Source organism: Catharus ustulatus, chromosome 1 (genome assembly GCF_009819885.2).
Source record: "Catharus ustulatus isolate bCatUst1 chromosome 1, bCatUst1.pri.v2, whole genome shotgun sequence".
NCBI lineage: Eukaryota > Metazoa > Chordata > Aves > Passeriformes > Turdidae > Catharus > Catharus ustulatus.
In genome coordinates, this window is record NC_046221.1 from 71,157,222 (window position 1) to 71,176,844 (window position 19,623).

The following is a 19,623-nucleotide window of genomic DNA, read 5'->3' on the forward strand; positions in this document are numbered from 1 at the left end:
CTTTGGTAACTCTCCCTACCACTTCACCAGCTATTTTTAGGAGGAAAAAAAGAAAAACTAAGCCTTTTCAAAACACACCTAGAGCATGCTTTAGTAAGCACTCAGTTTCAAGGTCCTGCTTTGCCCAGTTGCCTGCTGGTTTCAGCCCATGCTGAATCCCTTTAAACAGGCTGTCACAAATTAAAGGATATGGACAAGAACAAGCAGCCAAAACCATGGAGTGATAAGCAGGACAGATAGAAGGAAAAAAGACATTGTGCAAGTAAGCGTAGGGAAGAACTTCTACGTAATATTTAACCACAGTACTTAACAGGGGGGAAAATAAGGTTTGGGCTAGGTTGCCTAATAGAAACCTGTGCTGTATTTCTCCTTCTCTTCAAGAAAGCAGTACAGAATAAAGATTTTGAAGAGGCTGCATACAACAGACTGAAGGAAACTGAAGAAGACACTGAAATTTTTCCTTATTTAGTTTTTTTTTACCTTTACAGGACCTTCACAGACTAGACAATACAAGAGAAAAATAAAGCGAAAAAAGCAAAAAAAAAAAAAAAGCAATGTCTTTGTGGGACCTTCTGTCTTAAAATCTATATGCACTGGATCTCCCTGCAGGTATCTTTCTGGACTACAGCTCAGCCTGACACATTTAAAATTAAAAAGTCTCTGTGGTGATATGCTAGTCTATAGACAATTGCAACAAAAACTAATCACAAAAAGATCACAACAAAACAAAACAACTCCAATCCTTTTTTTGTTAAAAGGGGAATCAGCAATTTTAAAAAATCCTCACTCTACTTTCGTATTCATCAAGCCCTTTATGCCAAGTGATCTTTCACATCCAAGAGAAAGTCCAGAGTTTGGGCTGCAGCGGTCTACCAAGGTATCATATAAGTCCACTTCTACTCTCATCCTCAGCTGAGATGGAGGTTAAAGGAAGAAACTACAAATGGCAAAGGCAAGCCCTTTTTAAGGATGATATAAGCTGAAGTTTTAATAACCAGCCTACACAGTTTTTCATTGCCAGCACACTCAGGCATTCAGGGAGGCGTAACAATCTGCACAGGTCTTGGTGGGAAGAGCAGAGGTTGCCAGAAGGAAGTGTTTGGAGGGCACATTACCAAAGTTGGGTTATGTGTACATGACTGAAACATAAGCTGTTTTTTTGCAAGCAAGCTCTTTTAATAGGAATCCAGTTTATTTATTTATTCAGAAGCAGATGGCATCCTCTCAAGATGTTATGCAGAACATGACACACAAAACAAGTATTTTCATCTGAGCATATTTTTTCTAATCAACTCCCCGCTATTCATCATTAAGTGACAAACAAAAATTTAGTCTCCAGAGTCTGATGATACTCTAGGCTAACTAAAGCTTACTCAGGATACAGCAGTAAGTGATGAAATGTAATGACTTGTAATGCACTGGAGCACAGACTAGATGACCTCAGTGTCTTTTGACTTGAGATGTTATATAAAAAAAAAGCATTCCAACTGCGGGAAAAAAATAATACAAATTGCAGCCTCTGTGCTGACGAGCACACTTGATAGACAAGCCCCATGACCTATGTTTACTCAGAAGTGCCTAACGCGATTTTCTGTATTTATACAAAGGAGAACAAAAGGCAAGAAATCTTGTCAGAAAGTGTTAGTAATACTGCCATGCAATCACTGTATTGTAGGATTCTGTGTGGCATTGCTGATAGCTTTCATATGAAGTTTTTATGTAATTCCTGCTGAATCATGATCTTTGATCTCCATTCATTGCAAAGCCTAAGCAACCACCACAAAGCCTTGTAGATTTTCATGTTACAGAAAATGTTATCACTTCATGCAGACAAAATGCAGTTTAGAAGGAAGTCAAGTACTATCAAATATTCCCCTCTCTCCTGACCCTTCCTACTCAACACCTCAACTCAGAGACCACTGTGTGCCATCTTCGATAGATACTACATGTTTTCCTTTTAATAGGAAAGTCACACATATCCAAGTGTATTGATGTATTGAGGTTAACTTGCCACACAATGGTACAATGCAGTACACCAAAAGTGAGTCATCCTCTCATTATGGCCTCATACAACACATAATTAAAATATAAGGGACTCCCACAAACTAAAGTAATTTTAGAATTTTCTGCATGAAGAATGTGCACAGTCCTAATATTTTCTCATAATTCAACAATTTACTGGTTTTATTTTTAAATAAGTGCACATTGGAAGAATACTAATACTAACTCAAGTAATGTTTAAGTTACACACTTTACCAAGGTGGTTCAAATACAGCAAGCCATTGAAATCACATTAAACTTCTACTGTGTTTCCAGAAAGTATTTCCAGTTTCTTTTCAACACCTCCCCTGCACCCCTACCTGAGATCATCAGCTTGCACTCTTCATGAAAGGAGGTCCTTCCCACTCCTGTCCCCTATGCCTTTCATTTCTTCCACTGGCAAGGCAGAGGAAAGGAAGGACTTGAGGATTTGGACTACACTTGGTCCCATCTCTTTGGCAGAGGGCAGAAGACTCCAAGAATGGATCCTCTGGGACCAACCCAGCTTGTGAGCTGACCGTTGGGATGAACTACTATATGGAGTTGAAGATTACAAGGGGAAAAAAAGTATCTTTTCTCAAACTGCATCACAAGGTAGCTTGTACCCAAAGTTCTCATGATAAAGAATGGTAAAATTTACAAAACTGTAGTAGCACTATTAAGAAATTTTGTCACCCTCTTTCTCTTCTTATATTGAGTAGGTAAATCTAAACTAGTTTCAGTGTGAACATTCAATTTCTTACCAATTACTTACTCTCACTTTACTTTGTTGTTCCTGAACATGGGTAAGAGAATAAAAGCTAGGTTTTATTTATTTTTATGTTTGGACCATTATTATTTGGATGATTTTGCCCAACTCAAGTGCCCTTGTGAAGATTAGTCTGCATCATTACTTTTCCCCCTCTGCTATATCCAGAATACTGAAGAGACTCAGCAGGTACCTAAATATCACTGGAGGTTGGAAAAGAACAACAAAAATTCAATTTTTCTTCTATGGTTTTTCATACTGAAGACTATTTCCAAGAATTGCCAGCTGGTCTGATTTTGTGTTCTCTGTCCCCTTTTGGGAAAGAGACAACAGTTGAGATGATGACTGAGTTCCAACAGCTCCTATGAAGGAACTATAAAGCTTCACTTTCCCTCCATGGCCTGGCTATCTGGGCCTCCTGCCCTCAAGTTAGCAGTAAAACCCACTTGCTAGGCCAGACATTTCGTGTGTTTTCAGAGATAATTCTGGTTACTGTTCATGAGTGTGAAAAAAGATATAGTTGGAAAATGAATGGTTACAGCAAATTATGTAACTTATATATAAAAATGTAATGAATGAGAAAATAATTCCTTCAGGGAACTGGAATGATGCTGCTGTTCTTTCCAGTACTGTAATTGGAAAAGACAACAACAAAAAGCATTTCCCCTCTCATCTACTATAACTGAGAAATACTGAAATCAAGGTGGTCACATTTTGGCTTTGGTCTCCTATTTGATCCCCGATGAGAATAAAAACTTGTTGGGATCCCTGTGCTAAGTAGGGATATTACAATTTACTGTGGTTATAAAAATTCAGAAGAGAAGGAGGGGATTACGTCCTCCATGAAGGGAAGACTAGAGTACAATCCCATTTTCATCCATTCCTCTAAGGGGCTTTACCATTACTTTAGATATTTTTTTCCATGAATGTAGATACTCTGTCAACAAAATTTCAATAGCACATTTTTCTTCATTAACCTTCAGCTTCCTTCATTTTTAAATACACAAATTAATTTTACACAAATCAACTAAATGCCTAAGTATTAGAAACGTCATCACTGAAACTAACAGCGTTGACTGCAGAGCTACAGAACACCAGGTTGGAAGGGACCTCAAGGATCTTCTGGTCCAACCTTTCTTGCAAAAGCATGGTCAAGACAAGAAGACCTAGCACCCTGTTCAACTGATTCTTGAAAGTGTCCAATGCTGGCGAATACCACCTCCCTGGGGAGATTATTCCAGTGTCTGATTGTTTGCATTGTGAAAAATTTTCCTCTTGTGACCCATCTCCCCAGGAGCAACTTGTATCCACCCATTACCCCTCATCTTTTCCACATGACTCATTGTTAAAAGGAAGTCTCCACCTTCTTTGTAGCCACCTTATAAATATTGGGACACAGTGATAAGGTCTTCTCTGAGCCTTCTTTTCTCAAGGCTGAACAAATCCATTTCTCTGTTGGCCTTCCCTCACATGTCAGCCTGCCCAGGCCTTTGATCATCTTTGCTGCCTTTCTCTGGACCCTCCCCAGCCTGTCCACACCTTTTTGCATTCTGGGGACCAAAACTGAACACAGTGTTCCAGGTGCAGCCTGACAAGTGCCAATTAGAGTGGGACAATGACTTCTCCATCTCTGCTGGTGATGCCCTTGTTGATGCAGCACAGCATCCTGCTGGCTTTCTTTGCTGCAGCAGCAGCAGCACACTGCTCACTCTGATTAAGCTCTTTGTCCACCAGGACTCCCAGGTCCCTTTCCACAGAGCTGCTCCTCAGCTGGCCAGATCCCAGCCTATGACACATTCCTAGATTATATTTTCCTCACAAAGGATACCAGGCCAGACTGTCACACACTGGCTTCTTTAGGAGGCAGCTATAGGAAACCATCTTGGAAACCCTGGAGAGATCCAGGTATAAAGCATCACCGCTCATCCCCCACATCCATCGAGCAGCTTACTTTGTCATAGAATGTGGTCAGGTTTGTCAAGCAAGATTTGCCCTTGGTGAATCTGTGCTGGCTCTTCCAAATGACATGTTTCATCTGAGCAGGACTCATTCCATCACTTTCCCAGGTACTGAAATTAGACTGATAGGCCTATAATTTCCTGCACTTTCCTCTAAGACTTTCTTTTAGATGGGGGTGACATCACCCTTTGTCCAGTTTTCTGCGACATCCCTAATCTCCACAACTTCTCCAAAATTATGGAGAGTTGCCTTATGGTGACGTGAGCAGCCTCCTAACACCTCTGGTGGACACTGACAAGGGCCCATCAGTGTGTATGGGTCTAATTCCTATGACAGGTCACACACTAAATCTTCTTTCCCTGATGGAGGGTCTGCGTTTGCATCCACCTGGATTTTTGTTCCCAAGGCCAGAGACCCAGCAGTGCAGGTAAAGATGGTGGAACAAAATGTTGAGAACCTCTCTGCCTTTCCAGCACTGTTGGTGAATGTTCACTTCTCCTGTTTAACAGTGGGCCAGTATTTCCCTTCTGTTTCTGCTTGTTGTTTTCTTACCTAAAGAACACTTTCTTGTAGATTTTCACATCTCTAGCCAATTTCAATTTGAGCCGAGCTTTTGCTTGTCAAACTGCATCTCTGCACACCCTGGCAATGTTCTTGTAGTTCTCACTAGGTGTCTGTCTGCTTTTCCATCTATGGTGCACTTCTCCTGGCTTTGAGCAGACTCAAAAGCTTGCAGTTAAACCAAGGAGGTCTCTCCCTACTTCCCTCACCTTTAAAGGGCATGAATGGTTTTTGTGCTTCCAGGAGAGTGTTCTTGAAAACCTCACAGCACTTGCTGTCTCCTTTATTCTCCATGGAAGCTTCCCACAGAACCCCTCCCAACCAAGCTCTGAGCAAACTGAAGTATTCTCTTCTAAAATTTAAAACACTTAATATTTACCTTCAGTGTGTTCAGCAGGATCCCAAACTACAGTATTGTGACCAGTGCAGCCAAGGTTATCAGTAGCAGAGATATTACAAAGCAGTACTGCATTTAATTTGTTGATTTGTTCGAAACAGTAATTTCACAGTATCTAAGAGATGTAAATGAGACTGATCTGAGGTACAATAAACACTGGGCAGAGCACTTATAGGATTTCACACCAATTTCTGAAAAATCTAAATACAAAGAAACTTAAATACTATAAACCAGTTTGCCTCCCTAACTTCACCCTTTACAAAAACATTTTACTCATAAATGAAGTCACAATATAATTCGAGCAGAATTACAAGAGTATCTGTGAAAACTGGACACATACCAAGGAATTTACTGACCTATAAACAAGGTCTGTGAAAGCACACAAAGATCATATAACATCTCATATCATCCTGCAACCAATACAAATCCTCCTGAACTGCTGAGAATTGCCAGGGATGTTGGAGTATCTCAGTTTTCCAAAGGTTTCAACAGCCTCCCTAAGGGCCTTGCCTAACTTGACACAGTGCTGCCCAAGTCCCTTCTGTGCAGGAGAATCTAAAATCGCCTCAGGATACTCAATTTTTTTTTTAGTCTTCAAAGAGTATGAGGCTTGTCCAAAGACTATATGCTGTAGTTAAAGAAGAAAGACAGGATAATTTAAGTATATTTAAAAACCCCCAGCACGTAAAAGACTGAGACGTTTGAAAGTGTGATCACTGAATTTGACTGAGTTGTTAGAAGATCACAGTATAGAAAATGACGATACTGGCTAAGTATTAAACATTAGACAAAATTACAAAACAAAAAGTATAGCGATATTAGTATCAGGTCAACTACAGACCCACTGACTTTTATTCAGGTTTATCCTGAAATAAATGTTATTTATTATTATTATTATTATTATACCCTTTTTAACCTGAACATAAGTAGCCTATAACTGTACTACAGTAGCCTATAAGGTTTGTAATTTATAATACACAATAGTGTGGTGAAAATTTCTTTATATTATACTTTAACTGACTCTAAAAGACTCTAGAGTTTATTACTGTTTTATAAAATTGTGTATTACTGATACGCCTAAAACATTTAATAGAGACCGGACTACTCCTGAACATGTCATGCACCAATCACTACTCTACTAATATACGTTATTTAACTACAAAATGACATTTCAAACTGGACTATGCCAACAAAACAGCAGCAGGGAATCCTTAGCTACTACAAGATATAAGACAGGAGCAATGATTCCTTGAAGATGACCACTGTGCCAGAGTAAAATTTAAGACTAGAAAAAAGAAAGAGCAAAATATCTTATCATACTGTAACAAGTCCATTTTCTTCCTCAAAACTTCACAGGAAGCTGAAAAATAAGGATCAGTGGGCAATACTAATTGTTTTGGCATGTATTATTGTATCAGAAGACTTAGCGCTCAGTCTTTAATGTTAGCTAGTTACATCTGTATTTAGAAATGCCACAAAAATCTGAAAGCAAAGCATCAGCACTTTTCCATGAGCTCACTAAACACAGCAGGTACCTAAACCCACCAATCTGAAGAATAAAAAAACCCATAGCATTTATTTTTTAATAAAGGTACCCATACCCGACTAATTTCACCCATTGCTTTCAAAGCTGATAAACAGAATACACTTGCTACTTTCTGCCTAGAGCATTTAAAGGGCTGCAGAATCTGGCATACCAGAAAGAGAAAGATAATCCTTGAACAAACATTTCGTCTGATTCTTAAAAGCAGAAGATAAATCAAGTTCAGAAAACGCTATTTTCAGAGTATTTCTTACAGAAGAGGTACTGGCTCATGACCCACGGTTTGGGCAAGCCCTCACTTCCTATCATTACTATCTTGTACTATATCACCATTTGAGAAAACGCATTCTCTTACTCTGGAGTTATTACACAATACATATTAATGGTAAGATTTCTAATTTGTTTACTTTTCACCATCTTTAAAATGGAAAACTTTCCACTTTTTACAAGGACATAGAATAAGAAATGTTTAAGTTTCATTTTTTTTCTCCCTCTCATCTATTTAAAAAGGTTTTTTCCACTGCTCCACTGTCTGTCCTCAAAAAGACCATTTGTAAAAACCCATCCCAAACCTGACTGACTATACAGGACCCAAAAAAGCTAATGGAACAAAAAGCACTACCAATGTGAAAAGAAACAAGAAAACAAAACACCCCACTAGCTTTCAATAATAGCAAAGATGCAACTTGTGTTTTGTATAAACTTTTAAATATTTAAAACAGGTTTTCAAGCTATTTGTCTACCCATGCACAGAAGGTAAAAATAGATAATTCTCTAAAGAACACAGAATAATCTGTCATCCTTTCTACTCAGAAATTGAAACAGAAAATCACAAACCACATAGTAAGTTGTTTGAAATATCCATTATGACCATATTGCCTTTTTTCTGCTTGTACTAATAGAAGAAAAAACCCACTATCTTTGATTTCCTTGGTGAAAGGGTGTTACCCTGCACTGCCACAAATACATCTTCACACACCAACTTTGATAGAAGTCCTGGCAGGATATTCTTTCTGTTTGCTGAAAATTGTTTCTAAATTAACTGTCAATAAAGTGTTACGTCTGGTAAAATAAGCTTTGCATTTGCTGTTGCTTTCAATTCATTCCTGTATTTCTCAAAAGTGCCTACTGAATTTGAAATCCACCCAGAAAACCAATGGATGAGGGGAGAATACAACACAATCGTTCTGTTTACACTGGATGGGGTTTTGAGCTGACTATACCAAACCAAAAGAGGACAAATGACAACCAGAGTTCTTTACCTAAAGCATCTGAACTTTGAAGCGGTATTTTTTTCTTTTCTAAAATGATTGCTTTACACATTTCTATAAGCAAGCTTTTTAAAGGAAGGGTACTTCACATAAAGGCTTCAGCAGGAACCAGACCAGAGCTCTACCTTCTCACTGCTTTTCCAGAGCCTATCCTGATGCCCTAACAGGACAATGATTACAATTTCTGACCATCTGCACAGCAGAAAGCTAATTCTAGGAATAATAAGAGAATAATTCCATAAATAATACTGGTTAACAATGTAGAAGAACATAAAAAATGACTGAATTACAGTTTTCCAATACGTCACAAAACACTTCCTTACTTCTGAGGAAAGAGAATTTACATTCTTTATAAAACTATACCAGGTCTATAAATACAGTATATTCCCATTATCGTCATAAATGCCTACTTTTTTTTAATGGCCATTATCTCCCTCTCTTGGACTCAAACATGTTTTAGCAAAGAGTTCTCAGGCCTAAACAGAAGCTACAACTAAAGCTATAACTAAATTTTTCTCTTCTGAATTTGATACCCTTTGATTTCTCTAGATGTCCCCTTGTCTTATTCATTCAATTCCAGAACAGAAATTTCCAACTACATCAGTCATTATTTCATCATGTCTATAACTTGTTTCTTCTCCAAAATATTTACTGTATTTCCTTTAGATACAGGATATTATAACAAATGACTTAACACCCTTTTTGTCACATTGTGCCAGCTTTCATCAACAGCTTGGCCTAGATTCCCCAACTGTGTATGCACTGGAAGTACATGGGGACACATCCCCCAGGGACCTTGTCAGCCACTTACTCTGTTCCCTCTCATTCTAGCCCACCTTTCAAACGACATAGAAATTCAAGATGAAATCCAAAGTACAGTAATTTCACAACTATAAGGCACACCCTTTTGACTAAAATTTTGGTCTGAACCTGGAAGTGCGCCTTATAGTCCGGTGCCCCTTATACATGGACAAAGTTCAGAAATTTGCCAACCCGGAAGTGCGAGCTGCGACCGCCCTGAGCTGCAGGAGCCACAGAGCACCCCCGAGCCGCCGCAGCCCTGGCGTTGCGGGAGCCTCATGCCCCCCCGAGCCACGGGAGCCCTGTGCTGCAGGAGCCCTGTGCTGTGAGGGGGAGGTAGCACCACGGAGCCATGAGGGACAGGTAGCACTGCGGAGCCACAAGGGGGAACGGCACAGCAGGAGCGCCAAGGTGCGCGAGGGAACAGCATGGTGGCTCCGCAGAGCTGCAACGGGGAACAGCATGGCGGCACCACAGAGCCGTGAGGGGGAATGGCACGGCGGCAGCGCCAAGCCGTGGGGGACAGGCGGTGCAGTAGCAGCGCCGAGCCGCGGGGGACAGGCGGTGCAGTAGCAGCTCCGAGCCAAGCAAGGGACAGGCGGCAGGGTGGCTCCATGGAGCCGCAAGGAGGAACAGCATGGCAGCACAATGGAGCTGCGAGGGACAGGCAGCACGGCAGGAGCACTGAGCCAAGTGAGGGACAGGCGGCACGGCAGCTCCGCGGAGCCGCAAGGGGGAGCAGCACTGCGGCAGCACAGAGCTGCAAGGGGGAGGCGGCCCCGCGGCTGCACTGAGCCATGCCAGCTGGCACTGGGGGCAGGTAGGAGTGCCAGGGCCCACTGCACGGGGAGGGCACCTGGGGCTGCCTTAAAAAGCCTACGCCAATCTGTGAAAAATGTTTCCAAATTGTGCACCTGCCAGTAAACTCCATGATTGCGTGATTCCCTTACTAATTCATTACTTTGTTGCGCGCGGTGCGGCTCCGCGCTGCAAAAAAAAGTGCGCCTTATAGTCCGATGTGCCTTATATAATGTACAAAGTTGCGAAATTTGCTGACTCCCGGATATGCGCCTTATAGTCTGGTGTGCCTTATGGTCGTGAAAATTACTGTACAGCAGTACTAAGGTGTTACTAAGGTGTTTGGAAGACATCGTGCCAGCCAATGTGTTATCTACAGATTCATTCCACACCATACATGACTGAAGAGTAATAAAAAATGTGTGTGACAAACAGAGAAACTTAGACAGCTTCTTTAGTCCAATATTAGGTCAAGTCTTCTTGGAGTTGCCCTTAGCAGTATTCAGGCATTCCTATCTGCATCCCAGATTAAAAATTCTGTTTAGCAGCTAGCAAGAAAAATTATCAGCTCAAGTTATCTTCCTGCTGTTCATCATTTCACTTAGCCTCTTGCTTTAGGTATATCCCTCTGAAATTTCTGTTTTCTTGTACCTTAAGTAATAAAATGTTTCTCTGCAAGTTTTGTACCTTTGCTGCTCACTGCAACACTTTTTGAAAACAGAGATGACTAAATATAAATAGGCACAGATCCCACTGTCAACCTTATGATACAACTACAATGAACCACTAAGCCTGTTCTGTTTTCCTTCTTTCCAGTCAGTTTCAGAGCATCTTTTGAAACACAACTTCTTACTTTCTCTGGTTGCCTCTTTTAAGGAATATTTTCAAAGAAAATAGGTGACAGTCTGTATTTCTTTATCCATGTTTCAATAAGACATTTAAAGAACTCTTAATGCAATAGTACGATGCTGTCTTTCCTCCTCTTCTTCCACATTAAATTTTAAGACTTCCCTGTTTCCAGATGCATTTTAATTTAAATTCAAAGTGCTAATGTTCAAGATTTGCCTTTGTTTCTCAAAGGCATCTTATACATAATAAATCTTAAAATTTTAAATTACACTGACTAAAGACAAAAGCTTTTTATGCATTCTAAGATTGCAAAATTAAGAAAACAAGTTACTAAAGAAGAAACAGTTACTAAAGAATTAACTGTTTGATAATTTGTGGCCTAATGGATTTCACTGTGTGTTCTTAAAAAAGTTTACAACATAAAATGGTACGCAAATAATGTAGATATTTCTGATTGGAAAAAAAATGCATACAGTACTATAAACATACAGCTCCTGTATTTGCTTTCTTTTAAATAACAGTACTTCATTGTATTAGTATCAGTAACTCACAGCTCCAGATCATGGTTATGCCACCTTGAGTATTAAAATTTTTCTGGCTAGGAAGCAGTTATTCCAGGGCAATATAATAGTATGTATACATAAAAATAAAAAGGTATTTTTATGAACACCTGTAACATTAAAAACTGTATCCACCTGTTATCCCAACAGCTAGCCTTAAAAAAAACCTTGGTTTGGAATCATAGCTTTACATCTTCTTAAATCTATCTTCTCTCTTTCACAAGCATTGGTACAAACAAATTATTTCAGAGTTTTGTCTTAATTGCATGATATTTTATCCCACCTGTAACAGTTTCCCTGTCAGGATGTTTGGTTGACTTTATTTTACGTAGACAATGTGATCTAGGTAAATCTTCCACAAACCACATTCTGGTTGTTTTAGTTGAGTTCTTTTTTAATGGATTTTTGCATCAAACTATTAAGATTAATCTTCTTTTCAAGAGAACACAAATTTATAATGACAGCTGCCTTCGCAAACATGCATTCCATCCACTCCACAGCTTTAACAGAGATGGGAGATGAAACTTTTTCAAAAATGGAAACAGCAAGAGACAAAAAAAGTGGCTAGTAACTCTACCAGGCACAACTGCAAAATGCACCACATAAGTGTTTTTGACTGCACTTCACATTTCAAAAGCTGCTCTGAAGCAGCTCTGTTCTACATTTTTTTAATCCAACATTGTCAAAATCGTATCTAGCTCAACATTTTTGTTCTATCATTCAGTCTGATCTTCAATACACTTTCTCTGTGCAGATGTATGCAAAGTAGGTTGAAAGGGTACCTTGTAAACAGAGGCTCTGCTTCATTGTGCTTCATCTTTCCTAAGTTTTGGCCCAGCAGGTGTGACAAACCTGCCCTCAGAATTTACTTTCGTCTCCTGTTGGCACATGTGCTGTAGGAGAATGTAATGACTGACTCCATCTGAGCAGTCAGTCAAGAGAGATTGAGACTCCAGATCCTCAGCTCACGTAAACTGATGTAACATCAGAGGAACTGCACAACTATGAGCTTTATGTTTACCAGTGGGCTACAGCTGTAATACAAATACCAGTGAAAACAACACAGGAGCTTTTCTAGCAACTTAAGCCAAGGTTTTTATGTCCGAACTGAAAATTTATTGGGAAATTTCTTGCCCTTTTCTTTGTTTTTAAAAAGTATGTTTGATTCAGAGTTTCCTTTAAAGGTTTTTCAGGGACATAATTAAAAAAAGAAAAAAGTATGTGTCTGTCTCCCTCCCCAGGGACACATCCTCTAACTCACTATCATTTCCAGAAGGCTGATAAAAATATGCCTGCCCTTAAAGGTGCAGTTGGTTAGGTCATATACACATGAATAATCATATATAAAAATATATCTCCCATACGTGGGATTGGGGAAAGAAAAGGAATCACTCTTTTCAAAGTAACTACATTTGACACTAGCTCAGCTGCATTGAAAGTCTACACCAATGTAGCATCCAACTGAGACATCTCCATTTGGAGTACTGGAGAATGGCAGAAGGCAGAAAAGGAAAGAACTCAGTCACTTATGCCTTATGTTTCTCAGGAATAAAGCCTTAAAATGAAAGCAAAGGATCTGCACCTAGGCCCTGATTACTATTACTATGAACCAATATGGTTCTAAACAGAAGAGATTTTCACAGCAAGTTTTCAACCCTGGAGCTCCATGTAAAGTAACAATAATGTGTACTATAAACTGCAGAAGCAATAGGGCAGAGGGAAGACAAAACACCAGAACAGTAACAGGTCAATGTTCCACATGACATAGACCATGCACTCTACCATATTGCTTAAAAAACTTCTGCATTTATACTAAGCCAGAAAATACAGATAAAACAAGAAATTGGCAACAATTTGGATTATTTTTAATTAAGAGTAAAGAAGCTGAGGAACACGACTTTGCAAGACAGAAGGAAAAATTGATGCTAGGTTAAAATGTTGCAATATGGTACATAAGGGACATAATAATGTGAATTCTTAAGAAATAAAATCAAAGCAAAAGTCAGTTTCTGGAGAAACAAAAAAACAACCTGAAGGTGTCTTCAAGTTTGATTAAATGAAAACTGCTTTACTCTTTAGTGATTTGCTAAACGGACACACAACCAAATGCAGAAAATTATGCACTTCTGCATTTGAAAAAGAAGTTTAACCAGTAATTTTAGAAGTTAAGAGGGCTTTGCAAAAGACTTTAACCTACTTCATAGGCTTTTGTTTGCACTAATAAAATATTTGGTAGTTTTCCAGATCACTCTGGAAAGCAGCAATCAAGCCATCATCCAAGTGCAATGTACAAAACACACTGAAAACTGAAAAAAGGAGTTCTTCTCTCAGAGCTTTTTTTTTTTGAATCACACTTTACTACTCAACCAAAAAAATCTCCCAACTAACAAAAGGAGGGCTCAAAGCTGCTTCTGTCCTTTCAGGATGCTAAAAAGAAACAAAAAAAAAATCTGTAACACATCATCCCAATTTCCTTTTGTTGTAGTCTAAATTCACAGCAATGAACTTCTTCAACCCTTAATTCTGCTTCTCAGAGTTTATATGCATGGCTTGTGGTCCATCTGGACAACTCTGGGGTCCACAGTTCTTCAGCTGCTGTGCTCTTCCCATGGGACTCTAGAGCTTGGCCAGTTATGCTGGTGACAGAGGACCACTCCTCACGCAGAATTCAACACCCAGGCACACTCAAGCAGTGTTGTTGAAAAAGTAACCAGGATAATTTGGGAGGGAAGTGTGGGAGTTCCCCTCATCCTAATGAGCAGGGAGGGACTGAACTTTCAGATGGGCTTTGTATTGCACTGAGAATGGATGTTTCTCCTCAGTTCTAGTGGCCTCCATAATCCCTTCCACGCTTGCTTGATTCCTTTTGAGAATAAACCTATTAGACACTTAACCAAACAGACACTATTTTCCTCTGGTGTTTGAGTGGATTTTTATTTTTCCAAATCTGTGGGTTTTAATCCCATAAGCTGCTTTGGGGAAAGGAGAGAACAGGTAACAAATAAAACTTAAGTTCAGTCTTTTCTTCTTGTTTCTTTTTCTGATGTCTGCTTTTCTTTTACTGACAATACCATCATTTTGAGATAAAAACAGCACCATTAACCAACTAAAAAAAATCAGCAGACACCCTTGTTCCTTGCAGGGTGCTACACTGCAAGCATCTTTGAATTGTCAGCCTGCTGCTCCTGCAAGTTGTTCATTTGAACTAATACATGCAAGGAGGGAGATGCTAATGCCACCATGCAGACTGGTGGTGATTGTCTGACTAACAAGTGATGTAATTCACTGTACTTCTTGTATTTCTTCTCTTCCCATACACCAGCACCAGGCTGCCTTATTCTAATTTTGACAACATACGCAGCTAGATGTGCTTTTTTTCTTTATTTTAGACATTGAGCTTTGCATGCCTTTCTGCCCAAAATTTCCCTTCTTGTGGCATTTATTCTCAATTACATCCACATATTGGGCATTGCTAGCTGAGTAAAAACTGTAGCAACTATACGGTTATCCAGAATAAAAAATACTAGAAAATTTGCCAAGAAATGGTACTCCCCAGGTTTATGGTCCTTTCTAAATTTCAAGACAACTTTCTAGCCCTGTGTGACTGACAGATCAGATTTCCTTTACAGCTTGTCTTCTTGTACACTCTTAAATAGAACTTCCCTGGTTATTATGACCATACTAGGCCGAAACCATTTGCAAAAAGATTTCAAAGCTACTTTTTAATACCACTTTGATGAAGGAAACTTTCAGAAATGTTTAAGGTATCAGAACTTGTTCTTAGACACAAAGCCACGTTTTGTCTTGCCTAGTTTTGAGTATAGTAATTTCACAATTATAAGCCGCACTGAGTATAAGTCGCACTTCTGGGTGCCAGTAACTTTTCATTCTTTGTCCATACATAAGCCACACCTGATTATAAGCCGCACGTTACAATACAGAGTGTGATAAAAGGTATCTATTCCATCACCATCTGTCGAGGGTGGGGGCAGTGATCCTTATCTCCGTGGGAGATACTCTGCTAATGGACCATCCATGGAAACCAGGCAGGGCATTGTTCTTTATCTTTTCACAACCCATCCTTCCTCCAGCGAGTCATTTTCTGCTAATGGCCATTGAGTCCCACTGTGTGACTGATAAAATTACTTCATCCCATTGGAAGTTGATCCAGCCAGGGGAAAGAGCCCAACATTTCTTACCAAGATAAAAACAGAGATTTTGGGACACTAAGGGAGCCCCTTTCTCCACTGGACTCCAGAGGAAAACTGGATTTCTCCACATCACCACTGGACCTCTGGAGGGAAACTGCACCTTCTACAGAACCACTGCTTCAACGGAACCACATCTGTCACTGCAGGAGGATGCAGCCACCATTTAATGGGACTGCTACCAACACCCTGCCTGATGGGGTGTCAGGTTGTACTCTGACTTTGTCAGGGTTTGGAGTTTGTTTCTTTGTAGTACTGTATTTCTATTTTAATTTCCCTAGTAAAGAACTGTTATTCCTAATTCCCATATCTTTGCCTGAAAGCCCCTTGATTTCCAAATCATAATAATTTGGAGGGAGGGGGTTTACATTCTCCATTTCAAAGAGAAGCTCCTGCCTTTCTCAGCAGACACCTGTCCTCCAAACTAAAACAGCAACTTTTCCTTCTTTGTCCGTATATAAGCTGCACCTGATTATAAGCCGTACTTTGGGTTTGGACCAAAATTTTAGTCAAAATAGTGCGGCTTATAATCATAAAATTACTGTAATATGCCTTACTTGTAGGTGCCACTAACATCTTTTCCACAACATTCCATTTCTTTGCTGTCTTTCTATTCTAATCCATTTCAGGATTGCTTTTATTAACTCCTAGTAACAGCTGATGATCACCACATATTTCAAAACACCAGAACCACAGTAATATTCAATTAATTGATAATGTCCTCACTTCTTCCATACATCACCCTAATTCTTAGCCTTGTACATATGGTACTCCATTGACTCAGTTTTCAAGGCCAAGCCTTTAAAATATGAACATTCAACACAATGCTATTCTTTCTGATAGCGGCTTGATTTCAGAGTGTTGAGACCACCATCTCCCAGAGTAAACATTACTGTTACTTTATTCCCCAGATTCCCTGTATATTTATATTGATATTTGCTGATTGCCTTTTCAGAGACTGTAAGATTTTGGAACATGAACTGCACCACTGAAGTTTGTCTCAGGAAAAGCAGGATTATAACACTAATATTTCCTCATAATTGCTGTCATGACATTTTCATATGATTTCTGGGATTTTTGGTGTGCACTTCTCTTACAAATTAAACAAACAAACAAAAAAGTAAAAACAAGGCTGGGGAAAACAAACAAATAACAGACTAAACACTGAGGAGTTTCACCATCCTGAGCTAGGACTTAAAGGTCAACCTGAGTCACACTATTCAAAACAGCCACAGCAGTATACTCAAAATCAGGAACACTGTTTTCATATTAAAACTTCGAATTATTTTTCCAGTGTTACTTAAAAAAATGTAATTCTGTTTTAATTTTAAAAACTGTCTAAAAATATTTTGAAGTATAATATGTATTTTTTCTAGAATCTTTCAAAATTATGCTTTACAAGCAGTGATTTCTGTTTTGATTAATTCAGTATACCAAGAAAAATGTCTTGATAAAAAAATTCCTAAACTGGCTCAAGTAAGAAGTTATTTTTCAAAACATGCTTTTGTCTTCCTGACAGCATCCTCCAAGTGGTAGTAGGAATTCTTAAAATGAACAGGTGTATGCAGAGGAGGTGGGAATTTTGGAAAGATTGCTCCAAATTCCAGATCTATCATCAGTATTATTAATATGTCAGATCTGGTGCATATGAAGGAAGATGCATTTCTACGCAATGAATACCCCTCATGATATATGATTCCTGAGGTCGTGCCGAAAATGTGATGATGTGTCCATTTAAGACTGAAGGAATGTCCTGAGTAAGGAGCAAAACAGGATCATGAGCTGCAGCACCCCCATGCAGGGGAGGGAAGCACCTATTTACTACACTTTTAATTAGCTGCAGTGTGAAGTTAAAAATAAACACAGCAAGGAGAAGAGTGCATCTTCAAGGAGTGAAAAGACAGCAAATGTATCAGCTCAGGAAGCTCCAAGGCCAGGAGACCTCTGGAAGACAGGGCTGTCTCTCATTGCTTCTCCCTAAATAAATCCACTCAGGCCATACACAATGGCTGAGTTGGAGCCTGGGCTTCCATGAGGAAGATAGGTCAAAGAAATTCTGAAAAGTTAGGAAGAGACTGATGTTAGATGTAAGTGCAAAGTATTTTCTTCTGCAACTTTTTTCCCAAGTTTTATAATCACAGAAATACTGCATGATTGGAAAGTTACCCCCAAAAGTGGACAAAATAAAACCCCAACAAGATATTTAGCATCCATTTCCCAGTAGATTGCACAGCTCAGCTTAGGGATTGTCAGTGGTGTATCAGGGCAGATAGGGAAAGCCTCAGTTAATGCACTGATATGCCTCCAGCAGCAGACAGAAGGTGGAACATATTGTGTGTGTTTCATCAACCACGTATTGTGACTATCTCCTTGGCTCTCCTTTTTTGATCTACACCTTAGGATCTCGTGAACATGTAAGTCTGAGAAAACTCTTGTATTGCCATCATCCCTAGAGACAGTCAATAGCTTGCTCAGGCAAATGCTAGGAAGAGTTGAAGGAGGTGGTGGCAGTTGAGGAAATTTTCACACTGCAGTGAAACAGGAATGCATCTCACCTAACACCTTCTGTGTTACTCCTTTTCCTCTGCAGGCATTTCTGCTTCCATTTGATGCCCTGTAACTGGGCCCTTGCCATATCACTACTACCAAAGTGAGAGGTTGGTAGGAACAATTTAATCTGATCTACCTAAAAAGGTCCTTCATGTCCCAGGTATTTTTCCTGGATGCCATGAGGCAAAAAACGAGGACACTAAAGGCAGAACTTATCAATCAATCACTTCCCTTAGGAATTCCCCAAACTTCAAAACACTTATTAATTATCATAAAACCATGCCATGTGAAAACACACTCCTCTACCAAAGTTACTCAAGGAACTCCCATCCTGGCATCTCTTCCATCTTCCCCTTCAGCTTTGTTTACATCCTCTGAGATTTGCATTCATTCTTTAGTCCATGCAAAGCAAGAGATATTCCTGGCATCCGTGTGTGCATTGCCATGGTTACCCAGTTCATCTGCAGCAGTTTGGTCCATGACCTGACACTGCAGCTCCAGGAACACATTCCTCCCTTCCCAACCTCTCCAACTGCAGCTGTCCTTTTGGAAAAACTCAATGCAATCAACAGTGGGGGACCCAACATAAACTTACCCAAAGTCTTTTTTTCACTCTACAGCGTCTGTAAGTGTGCTTTTTGGCAGGTCCACTCCTTGAAAAATTCCAGACAATTTTTCCAGCAAACCGTCATCAATAGCACACCTGCCCACACATTTGACCTGCTGCATTTTACTTGAGGGAGCAGTCATTACTTGAAAATTTGAACTTGGAAATTTAGCCTCAAAAGCACGCTTATGAGAACACTTGTGACCACACAACTGAGTGTCTGAGAAGAACAAAGGTTTGGGGTGCAAGAATAATGACCAAGAAATCTTTAAAAGGGTCTCAGCTGGATGGGGGACAAACAGCTCCCCCCTAGAAGAGCAGTCTGGGTTACTTTGGTGTCACAAATTTTACAGCACCAACTGAATTAACTGTGACCTACTCGGATATTTAGCAAGCCAGACATCACTCCTAAATGAGTGCTCAATATCAAATGAGGTATAAACAACAAAATATTGATAAAATATAATGAATACAAATTTCAATCCAGGCAGAAGGCACATGTATTTCCACAATTGGCTCAAATTTTCACAGAAACAGAGCTTATTAATTTTGATTTTTAAGCAACATCACTCTCACTGCTTTTTTCTCCAGGCAATATTTATAACAAAATAGATATATAAACTGTTATGAAGAATCCCTGCTCACACCATTCATCTCTTCCTATAATTAATGTTTCTAATATTAATACCAAAGCTGACCTATTTAAATAAACTTAAAGCAATGATGTAATA

The 19,623-nt window shown here is 39.5% G+C and overlaps 1 protein-coding gene across 3 annotated transcripts in view; it reads right to left on the reverse strand.

The window, feature by feature from the left end:
- CDYL (chromodomain Y like) overlaps positions 1–19,623 on the reverse strand; it is a 107,082-nt gene that overhangs the window by 38,780 nt on the left and 48,679 nt on the right. The window lies entirely within an intron of this gene.